The following is a 22,233-nucleotide window of genomic DNA, read 5'->3' on the forward strand; positions in this document are numbered from 1 at the left end:
ACGTAAGGGAGGAAAGGCTATTGAAGTCAGTGAGCGCCGCGCGGCCCGCCCTATCTCCATTTCGTTATCCATTTTCATTCTTTCACTCTTTTCTCACCCTGTCTCCTCGCTCCCGCTGTCCCCCGGCCGCATCGCTCTCCCGCTCCCTTCGTTCCTCCTCTCTTCCTCTCTCTCTCTCTCTCTCTCGCATCGACATGATATGGACACAATAGAATTAGGCCCTTCATTGTTTCTCGCTGTATCTCGGGCTGAGCGCTGAGGCTGCTGTGGATGATGCAGCTGAGCGATAACTGAGTCTCACAGCGCCGGGCACAATCACACCCTTCCAATTTACAACTTCATTCGGCTCAATTCGCCAGCAGAAAAAAAAAAAGAAATAAATAAAAAATAAAAATACTGTTCTGTAACAGACACACATGGGAGCGTATGGACTCTTGCGCCTGCACACATCTATCTGCAGAGGCTAATTTGATAAAGTACCCCCCAAACTTAATCTCTCGCTTACTTCCTCCCGTCTTGTGTCTCCCTGTTGCTCTCTCTCCATCCATCTTTCCATCCATCTTTCTTTCTTTTGCCTTCTCTCTCTCTCTCTTTTTTTTCTATCTGTAATGCAACACTCCGGGCAACGCTTTATCATTCTAATATGAAAACATCTCTCCGGTCTTGTATAGCGAGTAATTGATCCTCCTCTCTGGGGTTTTTATTTTCGACAATTACATTCTGTCAGCCTGTTGACAATAAGAGAGATGCACAAACAGGCGAGCAGGCACTTTCCCCCTCAGTCTGCCTTCTGCGTGTGGCAGTTATTGCGGAGTCTGAATCAGATGTGGATACTTGGTACTTAATTTGCATCTAAGGCAATACAAGTTAGATGTTGGCTGTATGTGTGCGTGTGCATGTGTGTGTGTGTGTGTGTGTCTGTTTTTTTAAGAGGGGCTCATGCTGGCTCGTTCGACATGCAACTGCACCCCAGCAAATATTGGTGCGATCATAGTAAAACTAACTTACCTGTACATGTATGAACAAATAAATCACAATGATAGAGTATATGGTCATGAATTGATTTAGTATATCACCTGAAACCTGAAACCAGTGATATTAACAGGAAGAAAAATAACTGTTTTTTTATGGATCTTTTTAAAATCTATTTTCAATAGTCGAGGGAACTATGACTGTAAAAGAAAATGAGTGTACAAGGCATATAAAACATATGATGCTCTTATTTATCCATGTGTGACACTCATCTATTACCCAATAAGGGTCTCTTATTTACCTCCCCAGTCTTTAAAGGTACCCATAAATAATAATTCCCAATAAAAAAATACACATCTATCTATCTATCTATCTATCTATCTATCTATCTATGTAGACAAGGCATCAATTGTAATTGCTTGAGCACCATTGGTTCAAGCTATAGAAAGCTCAGGAGAGATAATATCTGAAAATAAGAGAAAATAATTTTGTCACCTGTGTCTTCTACATAGCGTTCTTTACAGCTCAGTACACAGATACTGACACATGCACACACATGCATACTCAAAAACACACACACACACACACACACACGGGTGCACACAAAGACACACACGTGCAAAGAGGCCACAAGATGTAATCCCAGACGGTAAAATTCATGTATGCGTGATCATACTTCACTGTGTAATCACTCAGAAAAGTGTGAACCAAAAGATATTATTTCATTAGTCGAGCTTTTCAGTCCCATTTGTTGGATGCCCATTTGTGTGTGTGTGTGTGTGTGTGTGTGTGTGTGTGTGTGTGAGAAGACATTACTGACATTTATATATTCTGTAGCTCATTGTGACAGTCAATCTTGAATTAAAAAAATAAAAAATAAATAAATAATCAAGTATCCATACTTTAAATGCAGTAACACACATGAATAGATTCATGGAGACACACACACACACACACACACACACACCTTTCCTGGCCTAGCCTGTGATATCGCTCAACACACAGCTATTGAAATGATACCAAGGACAGATGTAATTGTATTTCATGTCCTGTAGTGCTGGACACACACACACACACACATACACACACACACATACAATAGAATAAACACACAGGTACACACACACACACACACACACACACACACACACACACACACACACACACGGTGGCATAATAATGAGGGTGTGCTCTCTAAAGGGTGTGTTGTATCTCTCATATCTTCTCCAGATATTACTGTGTGTGTATGTGTGTGTTTGTGTGCGTGCATGTGTGTGCATGTGTGACAACACGCCTCTGCATAAAGGTCACTTTCACTTTAAATTACATGGGGAGAAAGTGAAGAGGAGAGAATGGGAAACGATTAGTGTTGAGAGGGAGAGGAGGTGTGCAAAATACAGGAAGAGAGGGAGAGAGGGAGAGAGAGAGAAAGACAGAGAGAGAGAGAGAGAGACTGAGTGGGAGGGAAGGTTATTTGTGGGAGAACAAGGCAAATGGGCAAATGCGAAGAAGGAAGGAAAGAGGGGAAACAGAGAGGGAAAGTTGAAGAAAGAAGCTGCGTTCACACATAGTTCCCAGTAAATTACTGGCATAACCTTGGGGCAGTGAAGGTTGTGATTTTCACTATTCACACATGCAGCTACATTCAGGAACATTTTCTTCTTGTGCCTTTTCACACATGCCAGCACAATGCCAGAGTAGATGGGGACTTTGGACTTGGCTCTCCTGTCTCATTATTAGGGTTGGGTTCTGTTCATATTTGAACTGGTGCCTGCACTGGTACTTGGGACTTGGTACTGAACCCAACGCACTGCAAAAACTCAAAATCTTACCAAGAATATTTGTCTTATTTCTAGTCAAAATATCTCATTACACTTAAAATAAGACATGATCACCTCAGAAGTAACTTGTTTTTAGACAATTTTCACTTGTTTCAAGTGAAGTTTCACTTGAAAATTAGCTTGTTTCAATGGCAAAATTTGCCAGTGGAAAAAGTGAAAATTAAGTGTATTGGGATATTTTGACTAGAAATAAGACAAATATTCTTGGTAAGATTATTTGTCTTATTTCAAGGCAAAAATGTCTTATTCCTAGTCAAAATATCTCATTACACTTAAAATAAGACATGATCACTTCAGAAGTAACTTGTTTTTAGACAACTGTCTCTTGTTTCAAGTGAAAACTTGCTTGAAACAAGTGAAAATTTGCTTGTTTCATTGGCAAAATTTGTTTCTTGTTTCTAGCTAATTTTCACTTATTTCAAGTGAATTTTCACTTTTTCCACTGGCAAATTTTGCCAATGAAACAAGCAAATTTTCACTTGAAACAATTGAAAATTGTCTAAAAACAATTTACTTCTGAGGTGATCATGTCTTATTTTAAGTGTAATGAGATATTTTGACTTGAAATAAGACATTTTTGACTTGAAATAAGACAAATAATCTTGGTAAGATTTTGCATTTTTGCAGTGTACCCCTTTTGTCAGCACTTTACTCTCTCTAGTAACACAAAATGTAATTTCAGTTGTCAAGAATAAGTCCAAACGGCTCAGTTTCAGCATTGTTATTTATTTAGACCATTTTCTTGTGACACATCACACAAAATAGAAGCCCTCCCTATCTCCCTCTTCTCCCAAACCTGTCCCTACAACCTCCAGCCTATCACAGTCATATCTCGTTGTGCACGGGCTGTGGAGTAGTAACCAGGAAGCTGAGATAACCCTCTTAGGCCCTCTACACCACCAAACCCTCTGTAAAAAAAAGAGTTTGGCTCAAGGGGAGCCGGCATGGAAAGGGCCCCAACCGGCAGTAAGGACGCTTCTGTGTTCTTTCTCAGCTAGAGAGAGAAAGAGAGAGAGGGAGAGAGAGAGAGAGAGAGAAAGAGAGACAGGCAACATCAGCCAATATGAATGCAGGTAATAAAATACAGATTAAACACTGATGTCGTCTGTCCTTCAGCTCCTGGCAATGCTACACACACTATAATGTGTATTGTCCTATGTGTGTGTGTGTGTGTGTGTGTGTGTGTGTGTGTGTGTTTGTGAGATTGACCCTAAGGGGGTCACACACCCTTGGGTAATGGCTCCATTAGGAAGACAAAAAGCTGCCCTCCTGGCTCTGGCACTATCTATCATTCTCTCTTTCTCTTTCCCTGTTTATCTCTATCCCGCTCGCCCTTCCTTTGTCTTTCTGTGGCCACCTCTCTCCATCTCTCTCTCTCTCTCTCTGACAGGCAGGCAGTTTATGACATGAAGAGACAGAATTGCAGAGAGAGAAAGACGACAAGCGGTGTAGCGTCAGTCCACTCATCAATTTATCAAGTGCAATTTCATCAGCTTGACCCGTGTTCTTTTGTGTGTGTGTGTGTGTGTGTGTGTGTATACACTAACAAGAGCAATCGTGCTGGTATTATGTTGGAGACAGTCATTAACCCTCTTTACCCTCTTCTCGTTATCTCTCCCACCCTTCTTTGCCTCTTCTGTGACTCACAGTGTGCGAACGCATGTGTGTTTGTGTGTGTCCGTTTGTGTCTGGCATTCATCTTAATAAATCAACAGTCCATCTCAATTTTGAGGGGACTGGCTCGGGATTTGAACGCGCGGCAAGTGGCGATTAGCCTTTAAACACCTCAAGTGGAGTCTCAGTGGACAAAAGAGGAGCTGGGATGATGTAAAAACTGCAGAGCAACAAGCAGCGTTTTTGAATGGAGAACAAGAGCCGCTATTATCCAGTTTCCATGATTACCAATATGTCGCAGCTCAGCACCGGAGCAATGTTCTTTGTGATGCTTTTGCAGATAAATGCAGCTCTGTTGAAAGGGTAAAGTCCTCACAGGTGTGAATCAAGTCCTCACAGGCAGAGCAGTTGCAGTGCCTGATCCTGATTGGCTGATTAAGCCATTAAAGCTCCTCTAATTCAAACGAGGCAAACCTGCTGTGAGGAGGCTTTTCAGTGTCAGTGTAGCAGTGATTGTTTCGTGAGCAGAGCCTGTCAATGCCAAGCCCAGTTGTGACTGTGCACTGACTGGCATTCGATTTCATTTTACTGCCAAGGAAACCCTGCCATGAAACCAAAAAATCGCATCTTGTGGAAAAATTTTTGTATAATTGGGCGCCTTTGAATCAAATAATTGTGATCATCAAACATGCATGTCAGGCCTATTCAACTAGTGGACCATAGGCCAGATATGGCCCTTGTGATTTGCTGCAAGTAAATCAGGCTGTTATCTGTGATAGCCTGTGATAAATAAATTAACACAGGCTACAGACCTACTTAAGCTAGTTAGTCTGATGGATAGTGTGTTTTACTATGCCTCCCGTTTTCTATCCTTAGGCCTTATATATGTGAAGCTGTCAGAAAAACACAACAGAACACAACACAAACACAACAGCCATTGCCATCTGCCATTCCTGCAGCCTTCCAGGGCGCTCTGGATGTGTGGCCGCTTGGAGACCTACAACACACGCGGCTTATTGCACCAGATATTATGCCAACAACTCAGCAGCAACATAGATTCAACAATGTTTTGTCGAGGGCAATAACCGTATTGTGGAGTGAACATTTGGCTGAAAATGCGTTAAATGTTTGGGCAAGTCAGGTGGTACATTGCAACACAGCGCTCACCGTGTTCTTTGTGGCACGCTGTGATTTTCGCAAATGTATATTGTGCAGGGTGGCAACATGACTTTTCAGGGAGAGGAAACTGAATGTGCTGATGGTAGAGTATGCCATCTTCATGCCCATCCCCATTGCGTGGGCATGGCTGCGCTCACATGGAGGAAAACAGCGAGTGAGTTTGGATGCACCTTCACTGACCGAGCATTAAGACACAACGCTTGGTGCCGGTCGTTGTGACTGCAGAGTTAAAATAGTTAGATGTAGCCCAACTTTTTGCCCTTTTGTATCAAGCTTTGAAGTTCTGTCTGCACCACTAATCGGTACAGACTGGCTGCTGCTGAGAACTGATCATGATGATACCAAGTGGAAGAAAAGATATGCACATGATAATTTATTTCATGCAATAATAGATCTATTAATGTGATACTATGGTAAGTACACGTTACCTATAGCCATTCACTGACAAATTATTCTGTGTGGCCCCATGAAGTTCAAGTCAATTTCCAAAGCACGGGGAAATGCGAAGCCATTGAAGGCAATTAAAAAAGGACACTGACACCTTGGAGACGGTTGCCTAGGGGACACGTCCCAGATGACACGAGAGTTCTTGGGGGTTTGCACGGTATCAGCAGGTCAGGAATGTGTTTTGGTCCCAAGCTGTTTAGTTCTTTCTGGGTGTATTGCTGTAGTTGAGATCCTGTTATGTACTATATGAACACTTCAGGGAAAAAAAAAAAAAAAAAATATATATATATATATATATATATATATCTTAACAAATTGTTCCAAGAAACCACAATCACTTCAGTCACTCGAGTGTAGAATAACAGCAAGAGCCTTTTTGTAATTTTGTTCAAAAGCCTTTATTCTACCATGGCGGCACGGAGAGTTGGCTGGACCCTATATTTATGCCACTAGCAGGAGGCGTGTCGATTTGTTCATTGAGAAAAGACGTGACAACAGACGTGTTATCAGCAAGTCAGGAACATGTTTTGGTCCCAAGCGACCAAAAAAAAAAAAAAAAAAAGCTCCTGCTGCTCTTCTACTCTTGAGTGCCTGAAAATCATTGCTACTCGGATCAATCTGAAAGCGATTTGTCCCTCATCCTCCTTCGAGCGCACCGCCGTCTTTTGAAAGACACACTCGCCCTCCGAGCTCACAGCTAATTGTCTGGACGGATAAGGAAACGCACATGGACTTTGAGACTGCCAAGTGCTCGCCGCTCAGACTGTTTGCCCTCTGCGATGCGGCTTTACGTTTTTTTTTTTTGGTTTTGGGCGCTTTTTGCCACTAATTCAGAGCGTGCAGGCAGCAGATCAGACCTGCTATAAAACAAGTGTACACCCCTCCCCGGCTGCTATGGCCCTGCACCATATTTTCTCCCCTGTCCAGCACCTTTCTGTCCCCACGTCCTCACCTCTCGCCTTGTGTCCACATCCGGCTTGAACAGCCCACATTCAGGTCCCAGAGACTTGAAAAAAACCTCCTCTTCCTCTACTTTTTTTTAATTCTATCTCAACCTCTGCCTTTATTACATGATCCACCACATTTACACTGGTAAAGCCACTGAAATGTTCACTGGCTAAAGAGAGAAACAGACTAAAAAAGAGCCATAAGGAGTGAATGGAGTGTGTGTGTGTGATGTGAGTGTATATCTGTTTAATGCCTTGCTCAAAGACTTTGACGATTTTTTTTTAGCATTTCTGTCTGTCACCAGAGCTCTTCGGGGAGTGTGTGTCTGCGTAAGTTTTAATAAGTAAACAGATTTTTGCAGCTCGGAAAGATACACACTTCTCCACTTGGATCAGGAGTGGCTCTCGTCCTCTCGTCCACCTCCATCATCTCCTTTAAAAAGTAATTAGGACGCTCCTGTCTTTCAATTGGCTGGCTCAAGGTCTCTCTCTCTCTCACTCTCTCTCTCTCATAGATGAAGAGGCTGCAGTGGTGGCCTTTGTGTGTGTGTGTGTGTGTGTGTGTGTGTGCCAGCCTCCATATAACCCTGCATGCCAGCTTAGGCTCTTCTGCTGACTCGTCTGTCCAAATACAATCACTTTAAGGAGCGCAAAGTACTTTGTGTTTGTGTCTGTGTGTGTGTGTGTGTGTGTGTGTGTGTGTGTGTGTGTGTGTGTGTGTGTTTCTGTGGGTGTGTATGCATGAGTGCGTGCGTGTTTGTGCGTATGTGTATGAATGAGAGTGTGAATCGGTGAATGAAGTAAAATAAAAACCTTCTTATGAATACTTGTGTGTGTGTGTGCGTGTGCGTGTGTGTGTGAGGATTTAAGTTGCAGCTCTGACTAAGCCTTTGTGAGGGTGTGTGTGACGTCACGCAGCATTTCCCCCGGTTACTGGGCGGCCCAGTTTGTCACTCAGAGAGAGATAGAGAGAGAGGCGGTGTGTGTGTGTTTGTGTGTGTGTGTGTGTGTGTGTGTGTGTGAGAGAGAGAGAGAGAAAGTGTGTGACATGAGAAATGTAATGAAAACTTCACTTTGGTGTGTGTGCAAGGTGAGTGAGCAAGTCCTGTCGGCCAGCTAGCTTACCATGTCAGTGCCCGCCTGTGGAATAACCCTGGGACGGACACACACACACACACACACACACACACACACACACACAGAGAGAAGTACAGTACATGCTCGTGAGTCATCATGATGACACACAAGCAACAGTGTCTTGTAAAGGTTTGAAAACACACACACAGGAAGAAGAGTGGTAGAAAAACACACATGCACACATATAGAAACACAATTCAGGGGCAATTCAGAACACACGCACACACACACACACACACACACACACACACACACAGACACGCGTAGACAGATGTATAATTTATACAAACAGCGCAGCGTGAAGCTCACAGTCACTGGGACTGATGACACTGATGGGGGGATGAACAAAGGTTTTGAAAAAGAGAGAGAGAGATTGAGGGGATGATAACTGAACTACAAAAAAAAAAAAAAAAAAATGCACGGTGCAGTAGCTACTCTGCTTCCCTAAACTCTTTTTTTCTTTTTCCTTCCATTTCCATTTCCTTCTCCCCCTCTCCTTTTCTCTTCTGCTCACATCTCGCCGCTTCCCCTTTGCTCTCTCTCCTTTTCATGCATCCGTCTCTTTTCTCTTCGTCTCTCGTCGTCCCCCCCTCCCCCCTCCTTCACTCGCCTCGACTCCGATTGTGGAACTCAGACGGTTTTCGTTGCCATTTTGGAGGTGGCTGCTATTTTTAGGGCTGTATTTAGGCCCACTGCGCTCGGATGAAAAAAAAAAAAGTGAGCCGAACGCACCGAGCAGGATGATTCATGCGACTTCAATCTCGGCCGTGCAAATCCCAGCGATTTCGGGGAGAAGCGGCGCCTGTCCGATCCATTTTGAGCGTTGGGCCTCTGTGTTTTCGGGCCCGACACGCGGGCACTGGCTTTAGAAGTGATTATTGAAGAGCCGGTGGGGACCAAGTCAAGTTGTGAGGCACTGACTAGACTTTGCCTGAAAAAAAAGGATGGGGGTTTAAACATGCAGTAATGGTAAATTTTCACTGAACATCCTCAACATGGCATACACAGATTTCCACCTCCTTTATTAAGAAAAACTGTGGTTATCTAATGAAGGACACTTTTTAACCTTTGTAAATCAATTTTTGGGAACACTAGGGATAGGGCTGCACCATATATAGTCTCATTTGAGGACATGCGATGTCAGGTGGGGCAAATTCAAATTCACAAAAACACATCATGCTGTCACCTTTTTGCTGCGTGACACAAAGGGAAAACTGGCAACATTCTCATTTTCCATGACAAATTTAGAAGAAAAGTCTATCTGCACTTCAAAAACTCAAAATCTTACCAAGATTATTTGTCTTATTTCAAGTCAAAAATGTCTTATTCCTAGTCAAAATATCTCATTACACTTAAAATGAGACATGATCACCTCAGAAGTAACTTGTTTTTAGACAACTGTCTCTTGTTTCAAGTGAAAATTTGCTTGAAACAAGAGAAAATTTGCTTGTTTCATTGGCAACATTTGTTTCTTGTTTCTAGCTAATTTTCACTTATTTCAAGTGAATTTTCACTTTTTCCACTGGCAAATTTTGCCAATGAAACAAGCAAATTTTCACTTGTTTGAAGTGAATTTTCACTTGAAAGATGTGAAAATTGTCTAAAAACAATTTACTTCTGAGGTGATCATGTCTTATTTTAAGTGTAATGAGATATTTTGACTAGAAATAAGACATTTTTGACTTGAAATAAGACAAATAATCTTGGTAAGATTTTGCATTTTTGCAGTGTGATAGAGCATATTTTAGTCTGATTTGAGGGTTTTTGGACACACAGAGTTTGTTACTAGTGACACGGAGGCTCTGCATGCACAGCCATCAGTTCTCCGTGTGCTCTGATGAAGACGGAGGCAGGAAACCAAAGCCCCGCCGCTAGTCACCGACCACAGCCTGAAAATGAGCACTGGCTGTTTTGGTTCTTTGATAAAGTGCAGCCCTTCCCTGGAGCACATGGTGAAGTGATCACGGTGCATGCAGGGTCGGCATGCCACCTGCCTGAAACACGCGCAAGACACGGCCACCGTCAAAGATAACGTCGTGTGGATGCCAGAGGCGGGCATTCAGTGATGCGAGGCGGCTTTTGAGTGTGTTTATTTACGAGGCAGCGGCACCTCATCCAGCTTTTGGTTAAAAGTTAAAAAAAATTTATGACACAGGGCTAGTTCATGCCCTAAACACTTATCACACACACACACATTGTGCACTATCCAGATGTATCTGAAGTTCAGTCTTGCTGACGTACAGATAAATCTGTGTGCGGCATGAGGCCTGTTTATCTTCCACCATGCAGATTAAGTATGCATTTGAACATCGGTAGCAATGGTAGACTGCATGTGAATAACACAACTCAGACAGATAAGTCTGTTTGGAAAGTTTATCAAGAAACATTTTGGATGTTTTTTTTTTTTTTTTTTTTTTTTCAAATACCTTTCCACCTGTTCTCTCTCCACTTGTATGTGCCGGTGTCAGAGTCGCATATGTGAACCAGAGGTGGAGGAGTGAACCAAGTGAACCAAGTGTGGCAGAACTTTTGTTTTGTTAGAAGACATTATACTTTATCTGCTGAATTTCCTGTATTTTTTTTTCATATCTCAATATATATATACAAGGAAAACAAGATTGCAGTGTCATTTTTTTCTGATATCGTGCAGCTGTAACCGGAAGCAGTGTGCTCCCTTTGACGCATCCTTTCTTCCACATTTTCAAACGTGCGGATGATAAAGTTGATTTTTATATTTCATTGTTTCCACTTTGTTAAAGCCGTGACTTCCATTATAATCTGGCTTTTCCTGTTAAATCCATGCGGCGGCAGCAAAATCTTAATTTCAGTGAAGATACTGTGGAGAGAGATTAATAAGAGTAAGAACAGACAAAACAGTGGTGCACTGTGCTTGTGTGTGTGTGTGTGTGTGTGTGTGTCCTCTGTTCAAGCCACTTTTTCCATGCATCGATCATCAGGTTAGAAGGGCTCAATAGAAGTATGGAGGGTGTGATAGCGTCTTTAAGGCAATTAGCCTTGGGCACAAAAGGACACGCACACACACACCTAACCACACATTCCACACATAGCTTCACCGCATACAAACATCAATCCTTGAAGTCCACACACACACACACACTTCCACCGTCTCCAGCACGCACACACAGAGCAGGTTCATTTAGATCGATGCAGAGATGAGGGCTGTTTAATGTATTCATCAGAGCGTCCCTGCCAGAGGTCCAGGTGTCATCCTATCTATTGGCATGTGGTGGATTTAAAGCGCATTGGAGTCAGCACTCCTCCCCTCCTGGCCTCCTGCATTAACACACATAATGCTAAATCAACAGCTCTGTGAGAGCCCGCTAAGTCCTCCAGCCCCGCAGAGACAGAGACATTGAGAGAGAGAGGGAGAGGGAGAGAGAGAGAGAGAGCGCACGAAAACACTCTCAGAGGACTCGAACGTTTTGAAGTGCGAAATATTAAGGAAGGGCACAGTGGAGGATAAAACGCTTTGTGTTTGGACAAGTGTTAGTTAGGGACCTGAGAGGAACGGAGGGAGGGAGGGACGGCAGGCGCTTCCTCTCCCCGCTAATCCGCCTTTTTATTTCACCCTCCTCTCCTCATCCCCCCCCATCTTCTTTTTTATCCCTCGTTAAAATTAGAGCAGGAGAAGCGAGGCCTCGGCGGCACGTCACGATGCGGCAGCCTTAAACGGCTAATCATCGCAGGCCGAAAACTGTGATGGTCAAAGGCTTGGGCCGGCCCGGGACCCGACTCGGCTCCGCGCTCTGAGGGCCGTGAAACGTGGGCAATCGTTTCTGGCGCCGAGGACGAGCAAACTTGCCATGCGAGTGTCGCCAACAGTGTTTATTTTTCATAATTTGGGTCTGCAGATGGCCTGGTAGTTGGGCAGCCATGTGTCCTGCAAGAATCCCCACTTGTTAATTTAGCCTAAGTCGCTCTGGGTGAGTGTGCATTTGAAATCTGAGTCTTTGCTCACACTGCGCTACCTTTATTTTATTGACAGGTCACCAACAACAGGCCATGCCAATAGGATATGAATTTAAATAGTTTCTTGTGTGATGGAGAATGTAGCCTACTGAGGGAAGGATGAGGCATGAGGGGATGAGGGTTAGGGGATGAAGGGATAGAGGGGGAAGTTAAAGGGATGAGGGAAGAGCGGGTGTAGGAGTACGATGATTGCTTCACTGGAGGCTGGAAAACAGGAGAAGCCGGGGGAGCAGACACTCTGCGTGGGGGAGCCGTCTCCTCTGGCGATCTCGTGAGCCCCCAGTGGTTCCCGTATTCAACAGCGGAGAGAAGAGGAAAAAAAGGAGTTGAGGGGTGGGGATGCGAAAACAGAGACAAAGGAAAGAGGAACGGATTAAGGTGTGCCTAAATACTTTTTGTGCGCAAATGGGATGTGTTCGAGGCGCGGTCTTTGTTCCTGAACTCGCGTATGAAACTCCATTTTGCAGCTTTAAACACAACTGCAAACTCACAGGAGTGCACGCAAACGTACAATAACGAAACAACATGACAATGCAAGTAAGGAAAATGGAGTTTAGTATTACACACTGAACACATTCACAATGAATGTGTTCATTGTGAATGTTGTCCCATAAGTTGTCCCCCCCTGGGGACAAATAAAGTATGATTGATTGATTGATTGATTGATTGATTGATTGTAGTGTTATCGACCCATTTGCATTTTAGCCATTTTTGTGCAGTGACCCTCCTGACCAGTAGGGGCAGCGAACACACACTGGTGGTGATTCTCATGATCTGGTGTCAGTTCAAGGTGTGTAAAGTACACAAACATATATGAAAACAGTGTACACGGTGACAGCTTTACACTTTGGAAACTGCATGGAGGCCAAACAAGACTTCAGGAAAACACAAGCATTCATTTTGTTCAAGGTAATCCGTCTCAAAACCCTTTTTTTTTTTTTTTTTTTTTCCACAGCAGCCATTTTGACATGAAGTAGCATAACACCTGTTCAGCGCCAAGGCAGCTGTTAATGAGCCCTCTTTCTGTGTGGCTTTCTCGCTGAAGGAGAAATGTATTTATTAATTCCCCTGCTTTATACAGAGGTCATGGTTGCTGTTAGTGAAAGCTGGAGCTACATCAGCGGGGAAAGCATAAAGGGACCGAAAACAGCATAAAAGTCATTTACACGACTTTTCAAGGCAGGCTTGTTGTCGGTGGCGTTAGCGTGCTATGCTAATGTCGTGTGGTGTTAGCGTGCTATGCTAATGTCGTGTTGGCTTGCTGTCTTACATGTGGGGCTGTAAGGTCGACGTTAGCCTTTAGCACGCACTACAGGGAACTGTGTGAACACTGTGAAATGTTGGGAACGAGTGTGTGTGTATTTGTCTCTGTGTTTATGCATCCATATGTGTCTGTACAGGTAAGTGTGCATGTATCTCAGTTGGCTAATTAAGCTAGCTCTGAGCACCTGTTTATGATTTGTAACTGACTTACATTCATTTTCTCTACAGCCTTTCCCTAATGTTAGCCATAACTTATGGCTAACTCAAAGCTGAAGCCCAGCCTTCACCAATGTGGCACAGTGACCACCCAAAATGTAAAAAAAAAAAAAAAAATCACTTTGAAGGAAAGAAGATTTCTCCTCTGTGTGTGGCAGAAGTGTGAGCGAGCTCAGAGCTGTTGGTGTGTGTGTGTGTGTGTGTGTGTGTGTGTGTGTGTTTCTCTGGGCTACACGTGTGCGAGCATGTGTGAATCCATGTGTAGGTGTTGGTGTTTAGAGCTAGCTTAGAGCTGTTGGTGCTAATGGATTAGCTGAGAGAAACACTGCCGGCCATGATGTCAGCAGGGGTGTGAACGCAGTGGTCAGATGGCCAGGATGTGTGTGTGTGTGTGTGTGTGTGAGTGAGAGAGAGAGAGAGGGTGTGAGTCCAGGGAATAGCAATGTGAACACTGTCATCAAGTGGAGCCAGCAGGAGGGCAGAGGGAGAAGGAGAGAGAGCAATAAATGGAGAGAGGTAGAGATACATTGATAAAGCATGAGATTAGAAAAGGCTGAAAGACAGCGGGAGGAGAAAGAAATAGATCTCAGGGAGGACAGCGAGGCGGAGATGCAGAGATGGGAGAGTTTGAAAGAACAAGAACGACAAAAGGAGCAGGACAGAGATTTAGAGATTTGGAAGGATGGACGCGTATGGAAGGATGACAGTGGGATGGAGGGAGAGGTGGAGGGATGGAGAGATGGATACGGCAGCGCATAAGCCGGTTAGCCTGTTTAATAGCCCAAAAAGACACCGGGGAGATTTTGAAATGTCTATTCCAGACAGGGAAGGTCAGAGAAATCAATAAATGCTTGGAGCAAGTCGGCGAACACCGTGGAATATTGTCACCCTCGGTTTAGAAAATCATTAAACTAGTAACCAGATGTAATGTTTGTTTTCTATTGTTACTTTTACTTTCCTCGCAGAATAAACCAAAATGGTGAAGTTTAATAAGACCTCTGAGCCTGAGGTGTGCTTAAAATGTTGGTCAAGGAAAAAAAAAAAATGTTCCTGAAAATTCATCAAAATAATTGAGAAGTCAGTGAATTTAATATTTGAGTGGGACCCTGTGTACAGGAGCCGGACAGATGAATACTGAGTGAGGGTGGGGGTACACTAAAGTTAGATGTGAAAATGGAAGGAGAGGGATTAAAGGGAGGAATGGGGGATGGAGGAAGAGATAAAGGGATGACAGAAGGGAGGCGCAGAGCAAATGACAGTCAGGGGGGCTGATTTTCAGCCGTTCAGCCCGTTCAGCAGCACCCAGAGGTGCAGAGGAAGAGGAGGTAGGGAGGGGGGGTATGACAGAGGGAAGGGAGGCTGGAAGGAAGGATGGCAGATGAGGAAAGACAATGTCAGGTCAGCAGTTGTGGTCGGAGATGAGAATAAAGGATAAGGGTTGAGATTAGATTCAGTTGGTACTTCATTAATCACTGGATTGCAGTATAGACAGAGGGATTATGAACTTGTTTAAAAAAAAAAAAAAAAACAATACAAAGGTTCCTCACACATTCTTGAAATTGTAAAATGTGACTTCAGGGATGGGAAAAAGCAAAGAACTAGAAGTGGGTGAAAGCATCGCTGGAGTAAGATAAGTTGTCTTTGATATGGGCTTGTCAGTCATTGACCTGTATGTTTAAAAGAGTTTAAAACAGTTTTTCTGCGGTGGTCCCTGTTTGTAATCTTAGTGTCTTGACAGCAATTGCCTTGTTGTTTTGGCAGACTGTCTTCTATTGGCTGATAACCTACAACCAATAGGCCACAAATTTGCTTTTAGTGTAATAAGAAAACGTAATTCCTGAATAGACTGGACTTGAATGGACTGGACCAGCAGGAGAAAAAAAAAATAAATAAAAGCATGGTTAGAAGTGATGTCAAAGCATATAACAATAGCAAACAATAACATTTGATAGTACAACATAGATTTCTCTTTGCAGTGATAACAGAAAGTCTTAGGCTAAATGATGGGTCAACATATGTCATTGGTCAAATACAGTCTCCAAGCACTGCAGATGATTTCCACTGCAGTGCTTGGTCAACAATAGATTTTGGTGGCAACAAGGAAACTAGTGAGTGATTTTTATTATTATTATTATTATTTCTTATCTTATTTCCCCATGTATGTACACTTTAAGGAAAACTATTTAAACACCACACATGCACAGCCAACTGGTGTATAAAACACTACAGTGTGATTATGACAGAGAAAGATGCAGAGACAGTATTTATGTAATTACAATGCAGACTATTGTCTCTGCTCTGTGTGTGTATGTGCATGCGCGCATCCTTGAATTGTGTGCATGGAATCTTGTGTGTCTCTGTCCACATGTGTTTGCCTTTACACACGTGCACTCATTTTTGTGAATGTATAGTACAGCCTGGCTGATAATTTAAATTAGCACACTGAATGAGGTACACTGTACTCTGTACACACGAAGGAGAAAAAAAAAAATCACCAGACTTGCAGCTTATGATAATTCATGTCTTATCTGGTGATGTACAGACACATACATACACATATTACAGTACATTTGCTCACATTATATAAATAAAATCCAGTGCTTTGGTAATTCCATTTCAGTGTAAGCTTTTGGCGACAGTTAACTGCACCGGTCACGTCGAATTTTAAATGAAAGTGATATTTAGATCTAAGTTTGTGGTGATTTATTAAGTAAAGGTCAAATCACCTCCCCCTCTGCTGCCACCACCTCCTCCGCCTTTCTCTCCTTCCTCATCCCTCTCTTCTGCCCATCCATCACGTTTACAGCGTTGACGTGCCTGCCCTCACTACTATCAATTAACGACTACATCAACCAGGCGACCCCTCCCTTTTTATCTGTCTTTCTCTGCATCTCTCTCCTCCTCTTCCCTTTCCTTCATCTTCCTCCCACAGTTCCCCCCCATTCAGGGCCTTTGACTATAATGTTAGACCTGATCATGTAGTAGACACCTATTCTGCTGAGGTAACATTTTGCCTCAGTGTGCTGTACCTACCCTACAAGCCGACACATGGAGTACCTCTGTGTGCAGCTGAACACAGGGAGCGCATTTCCTGTTCTGTGATGAAACGCTAGCGCTGAACGGTAGCAAGCTGTGAGCTGCACCGAGCGGAGCTGTTTGGAGAGGTAAAAATGGGGTTTTTACTGCAGCGAGATGCACCAAACCAGGCCATGCTGTGCTGTGCTGTGCTGATAAAAGAAGCAAGCCAGTAATACCCAAGAGGGCGTCCCTGGTGACGGTGCTGTGCAGTAAAAAAAAACAACAACAACAACAAAAAAATGTCTGCAAAACATCCTCAAGGGTATTATGGCTTTTATGTAATGGTTAGCAAAGCCTGTGCACTAATTTAATAGCTTCCTTTGGAGGGATGTACATACATATGAATGATGAAGAGCAAAAAACAAGAACAAGAGAGGTCATGAACTAGTGTTAGTTAGCACAAGAGTTGTCATAGCAACCAGTGAATTACGCGTAGCGATGTGTTATGGGAATAATCAGTGCGACTGGAAAGCATCTTTGACCAATCAGATTGCTTGGCTGAAACTAGCAATTGTGTAATTTACAATCATAGGCTATCTGTTACGCAGTACAGCTGTGCCAGTGTCTGGCGTGCTTGGCCCTGGTTGGGCTGGGCTGGGCTGAGATGGTGCGCTGCATTACAGTAGCAGCCAATTCAAAGCAGAGGAGAGGATCAACTCTGCTCTTTATTTATTCAGCTTTTTATGTTGAGCAGGATCAGTTGGCTGCACCCATTCTGAATCTGTGAGAGTTTGTGTGCCAGGCAATTGGGGAGAAAATATCAGCTTTTTTTTTTTTTTTTTTTGCTTTTTAAAAGAAGACTGAGGCAATGTAGCAGCGAATGGGTGAGAATTGAGATTTTACATACAAGTTGTAGGCAAAGTGAATGAGCAGGAAGCAAACAGAAAAGAGAGTGGAGAAAACAGAGCTGTTTAGACAGGTTTCTTTTTTTTCCTACGAGAGCTGCCAGGGCACAGCGTGCGCCATCTATCACCACACTGATTGTCTGAGCCTCGGGGAAATGCATTACCCAGAAGCACACCCTTACCTAACCTAATGCATCAAAAATGGACTTAATGCATATCCTGCTATAGCATAGGTGGATTTCCCAGGCGTTTCTTCTTGAGAATGGATCCCGAGTCTAGCATAGCGCAGCCAGCGTGTACAAAGTGTAATCCAAAATGGCTATCTCACTATACTGAGATCATTTCAAACAGGAGCAACTGTGCACGCTGTGTCGTACTGCACCGTGTTGCTGCTTTGTTGATCTACTTAGTGCAATGCTGCGCTGGCCTTTTCTATGTGCTTTGCTTTGCTCCGCTGCTCCGGTGTGATGTGTGCAGCGTGTGTGGCTGCGAGTCTATAATTCATAGACATATGCACTCTTCCCTTTGAAATCTATCCATAATTGATTCTGCCAGTCCCACAGTACTGATGGTTGGGGGGCTATCTATCTCTATGACTCACTATAGGGAGAGAGAAAGACAGAGAGGGTGCATGGATGTGTGTGTTTGTGCTAGTGTGTGTCTGGGTGTGTATGCCCACGTGAAAAAAGAGAGCGAGTTAGAGAAAGACTCATATAATGTGAGAAGGGGGCATGGCGCAGTGCAGTGCAAAGCACAGTCTCTCTCTCTCTCACTCACTCTCTCTCTTTCTCTTTCTCCAAACGCCTCTCTCGTGGGTTTTTGGGTAGAAACAAAGGAGCTTTACTCACCTCTCTCCCTCGCTCACTCGCTCCCGTCCCCTCCCTCCCTCTCTATTTCTCTGGCTGCCTTTCTGTCATTTCCTATTCTTTTACTCACCTCTCCTCTCCCTCCCTCTTCCCTCCCTAGCTGTTTTGCTCTTCACCTAAAATGGGTCCTCAGTCAGTGGCTATAAAGTGGCTCCATAAAGCTGCTTTGAATGGCGGAGACAAAATACTTATTTGACGTTTTTATTTGACTTTTTTTTTTTCTTTCCTACATAAAATGTACCAGACAGTGGCCAAAGCAATGTTCTTGTAATGCAGCGGTGCATTTGGTGACAGGCACTAAGGTCAGCCTTGTCAATCATGTCACTCACTCTGTGATGCAACTTGTGGTAACTTGCTGAAAGGTTGGTCATGTGTTTATGGCATTGTGGAAATGAAATGCTTGTGAGTAATAGAAGTTGAGTGCTGTTTTTTCCAGACTGCAGGTCACCAAACTGTCTCTGGCGGATACCCACGTGTAAAGAGCTCCAGCGTATTTAAGAAAGCCTGAACGCTGATTAAATAATGTTGACAGAGATGAAATAGAGAAATATTTAGAGGAGAGCAAGTCATGTCAGGATGTGTAATGCTAATTATGTACAGCCACTTTCATTTGACTTGTGAAAGCATCTGGACACGCTCCAACCTGAGCATCATTGGAAGCCAACAAATACCCGGATCAATCAGCATTCTGACTTACAGCCATGGTTTAGGTCAATCAGCATTCTGACTTACAGCCATGGTTTAGGTAACAAAAACACAGAATCCACAGTACGCCACATCTGAAGACAGAAACAGGGCAACAATGCACGTTTACCCGCAAAAACAAAAGGAATCGTGTGCCACCATGCTGACAACAAAGCAACATGTTTCATACTATGCTCGCTCACTTTCACCATCATGGTTTCAGCTGTTTTTTTAGCTTCAGCACTCATACATTTTCATCATATGGTTCCTTCGTCTGATTGGACAAGTTACCTAATCACAGACAGATGGCTGATCCAATCACCTGATACATATTTCTGTAAGTCCCCCATAACAACTGCTCTTTTTCCGAAGGGTTTGAAGTCAAACCCAATAGCCCAGGCTCACCATTTTACACAACCGCGCATTAGCAGCCTTTCTAGACCACAATGCAATACAGCCAAAAGATGTGTTGAGTTTTGGGTAAGGATGTGGAAAAAAGTCATGCTCTACTATTGCTATCACTGTATCTCTCTCTACCAACATATAAAACCCACAACTGAATGCAACAACTTTAACACACAATGTCTGGGGCATTGTTAAAAGGCATTCTGGGGAATGTAGGCAATCATGGAGTGAAGCAGAACTAGAAGAGGCAGCTTGAGGGAATGTGGCTACACCAGAAACAATAAAAACTTACACCAGTTCATCAAAGAATCATTCTTAGAATGCATTGAAAGTCATCAGTCTGATGATAAATAAATAACAATATATAAAAGGGTGGATTCCTCCTTTAAGTGCTGTTATAGTGAATTTAACATGAGGTTTGGGAATGTTACAGCAAAAGCCATATAGTGTGGGGTTACAGTGAAGTCTGCTGATAGTCTGGCGAGGTTAAAAGTAGGTAATGTCATGCTGAGGTTAACATTAGGCGAGGTGATTCCAGAGGTAGAGCTGAGGTGAGCTTGGCCGTGCGTCAGTGGTGATGTATGGAGGAGAGAGAGACTGGGCTGATGGCCCAGGGAGCTAACGACTCCATCTGCTCAGCTCGCACACACCATTAAAACCACAGCTGGAGATACACCTCTCTCTGTCTCCCTGTCTCTGTCTGTCTCTCTGTCTGTCTGTGTTTGTCTGTCTCCATCTCTCTGTCTATTGGTCTTTATTGCTGTCACTCTCTTTCTCTCAATGCTCTCTCAATTCATAAGTGCTTATTGGCATGAGATGCAAAAGCACTCTTTGCCAAAGGAAAAGCAACAAATGGCAGATGATTACCAGATTCCAATAGCAATTATACAGCTGTGACAAAAAAAAGTTCAGTAATATTGACCAATCACTAAATTAATCGATAAACCAATAAATTAATCAATAAATCATCATCATCAAATGACATAGGATATGCATTTTTTGTTAGAGCTGTTGAGCTTGTGCAATATGACAGGTTTACACATATTCCACTGTAAGTATGACACACCTTTATTTCTCAGCACAATTTGTATTTCTTTCATTTGGGTTTTCAAAATGGGAACAAGTTAATGTGAATTTCTCACACTTCACCCTCTTTCAGTTTCCATCTCTTTCCCTTAGTTTTTCCTTCTTCATATTTTTGTTTCTTACCTTTTTATACCTCTCTCTCTCTCGCAATGCCCCAATTTTTGCCCCACACTTGCATCTTCATCTTCAGCTTTAGCCATCGCAGAATGTCCAAATTGTGCTGCTGGCTTGCCGTACTACTGCTGCACTGTTTCTCCATCACTGAAAAGATTGTTTTGGAAAATTCAAATCATTTTTGGCCACTGGAACACACAAAGAATGGAGGTCAAATAGTTTTTTGAAAGATCATTGTACACTTAGTGTGTTTTATTGTAAATATATTACGTCGCAAAAAGCCTATTCAACTCTTTCTACAATATGGCTACTATCAGCAAACCCACCAATCTTGGTATTTCTGGAATATAATGGGGCTTTTTGAGGGGGATTCCAGGCAGGAGGAGGGATTTCTGAAACTCTGTGGGGAATTAAAGGGAACATGCAATGCAGCACATGTTATGTCACATATGTAGAGCATTAAGCTGGGCATACACTGCAATTTTTAAAATCTTGTTGTTTAACTCCAACTCTGTTTTTATGGGCTCAAACTGTACGGTCCGAACAGAAAATAAAACAGCCCGTCAGCTCCTGCAAACTGTTCTGGCTGTTGCCAAGTTCCAATAAAGGCTTGTTTGAAAGCTCAGATTATTGCTCACATGGCTCTCTCTCTCTCCCTCTCTCTCCCTCTACTCACTTAAACAGGTAAAAGGTGTTTTTTTTTTTTTTTAGGAATGAGGGACTTACTTTTTTTGCCGAGCTTCAAATTGAAAATGTGGAGAAAATGCTGACTATCAGCTACAAGGTGCCGTGAATGAAGTTATGGTGCTTTCAGAGGCTATGCACAAGCGCAGTGAGTGAAAAAAGCCACTGACTCTGGGAAATCTCATGAATTCCTCGACTGCATGAGAGGCTGACGACGGACAAACCAAAATTTCCCACATGTCAGAAATGTATCCGATCGGTGCTTGGGTGCGGTACATCAGGCCACGATCAGTCCTCGCCCGGCCGTGTCCACTGCACTACAAATGACCGCCGATGACTCTGAAATTTGGCTCAAATGAATCGTGTGGCTCTAAAATTGGGTAAAAAAAAAAACAGGCTCAAATCACACAGTGTATGCCCGGCTTAAGTTGGCAGTTTTCAGCTGTTTTCCTCCACATCAAAGGAGTGGAAATAGAAGCCAGACTGTTTATGTCTGTAAAAGTGTACTGAGCTGAAAAATAAGATTAACAAAACAGCACTTGGGAAGCAGCGCCCCGAATTTGATATGGAAAGTCACAGGATTTTGCATCCTGTGCCATTGTACCTGTTGTGGCCCTCCCCATCTGAGACTACCTTTTGCTGATAGCCTTTTTTCACATTGTATCTCTTCAACTCCCCCCATCCTTTTTTTTTTTTTTTTTGCTGCCATACACACACACTCCTCTTGGCAGACAGAGGCCCTGTGGTCTTTCTGCTGACTCTGCTGTTTTTGCATTTCTGTAGTATTGAATAATTCACCGCAGATGCTGCTATTTGAACACACTCTCACACACGCACACACACACACACAGGAATATGTATGCAT

General features: G+C 43.3%; 1 protein-coding gene across 2 annotated transcripts in view; it reads left to right on the forward strand.

The window, feature by feature from the left end:
* Positions 1 to 22,233, forward strand: part of grin2aa (glutamate receptor, ionotropic, N-methyl D-aspartate 2A, a) — a 174,680-nt gene that overhangs the window by 26,612 nt on the left and 125,835 nt on the right. The window contains exon 1 of one of the 2 annotated variants that reach the window (XM_030058484.1): positions 12,993 to 13,036. The exons of the other annotated variant lie outside the window; for it this stretch is intronic. The gene's annotated coding sequence lies outside the window, so the exon portion shown is untranslated. Of the gene's footprint in view, positions 1 to 12,992; positions 13,037 to 22,233 lie in introns of those variants that run through there. 2 annotated transcript variants of the gene reach the window in all.

This window comes from Myripristis murdjan, chromosome 8, assembly GCF_902150065.1.
Source record: "Myripristis murdjan chromosome 8, fMyrMur1.1, whole genome shotgun sequence".
In the NCBI taxonomy this organism is placed as follows: domain Eukaryota; kingdom Metazoa; phylum Chordata; class Actinopteri; order Holocentriformes; family Holocentridae; genus Myripristis; species Myripristis murdjan.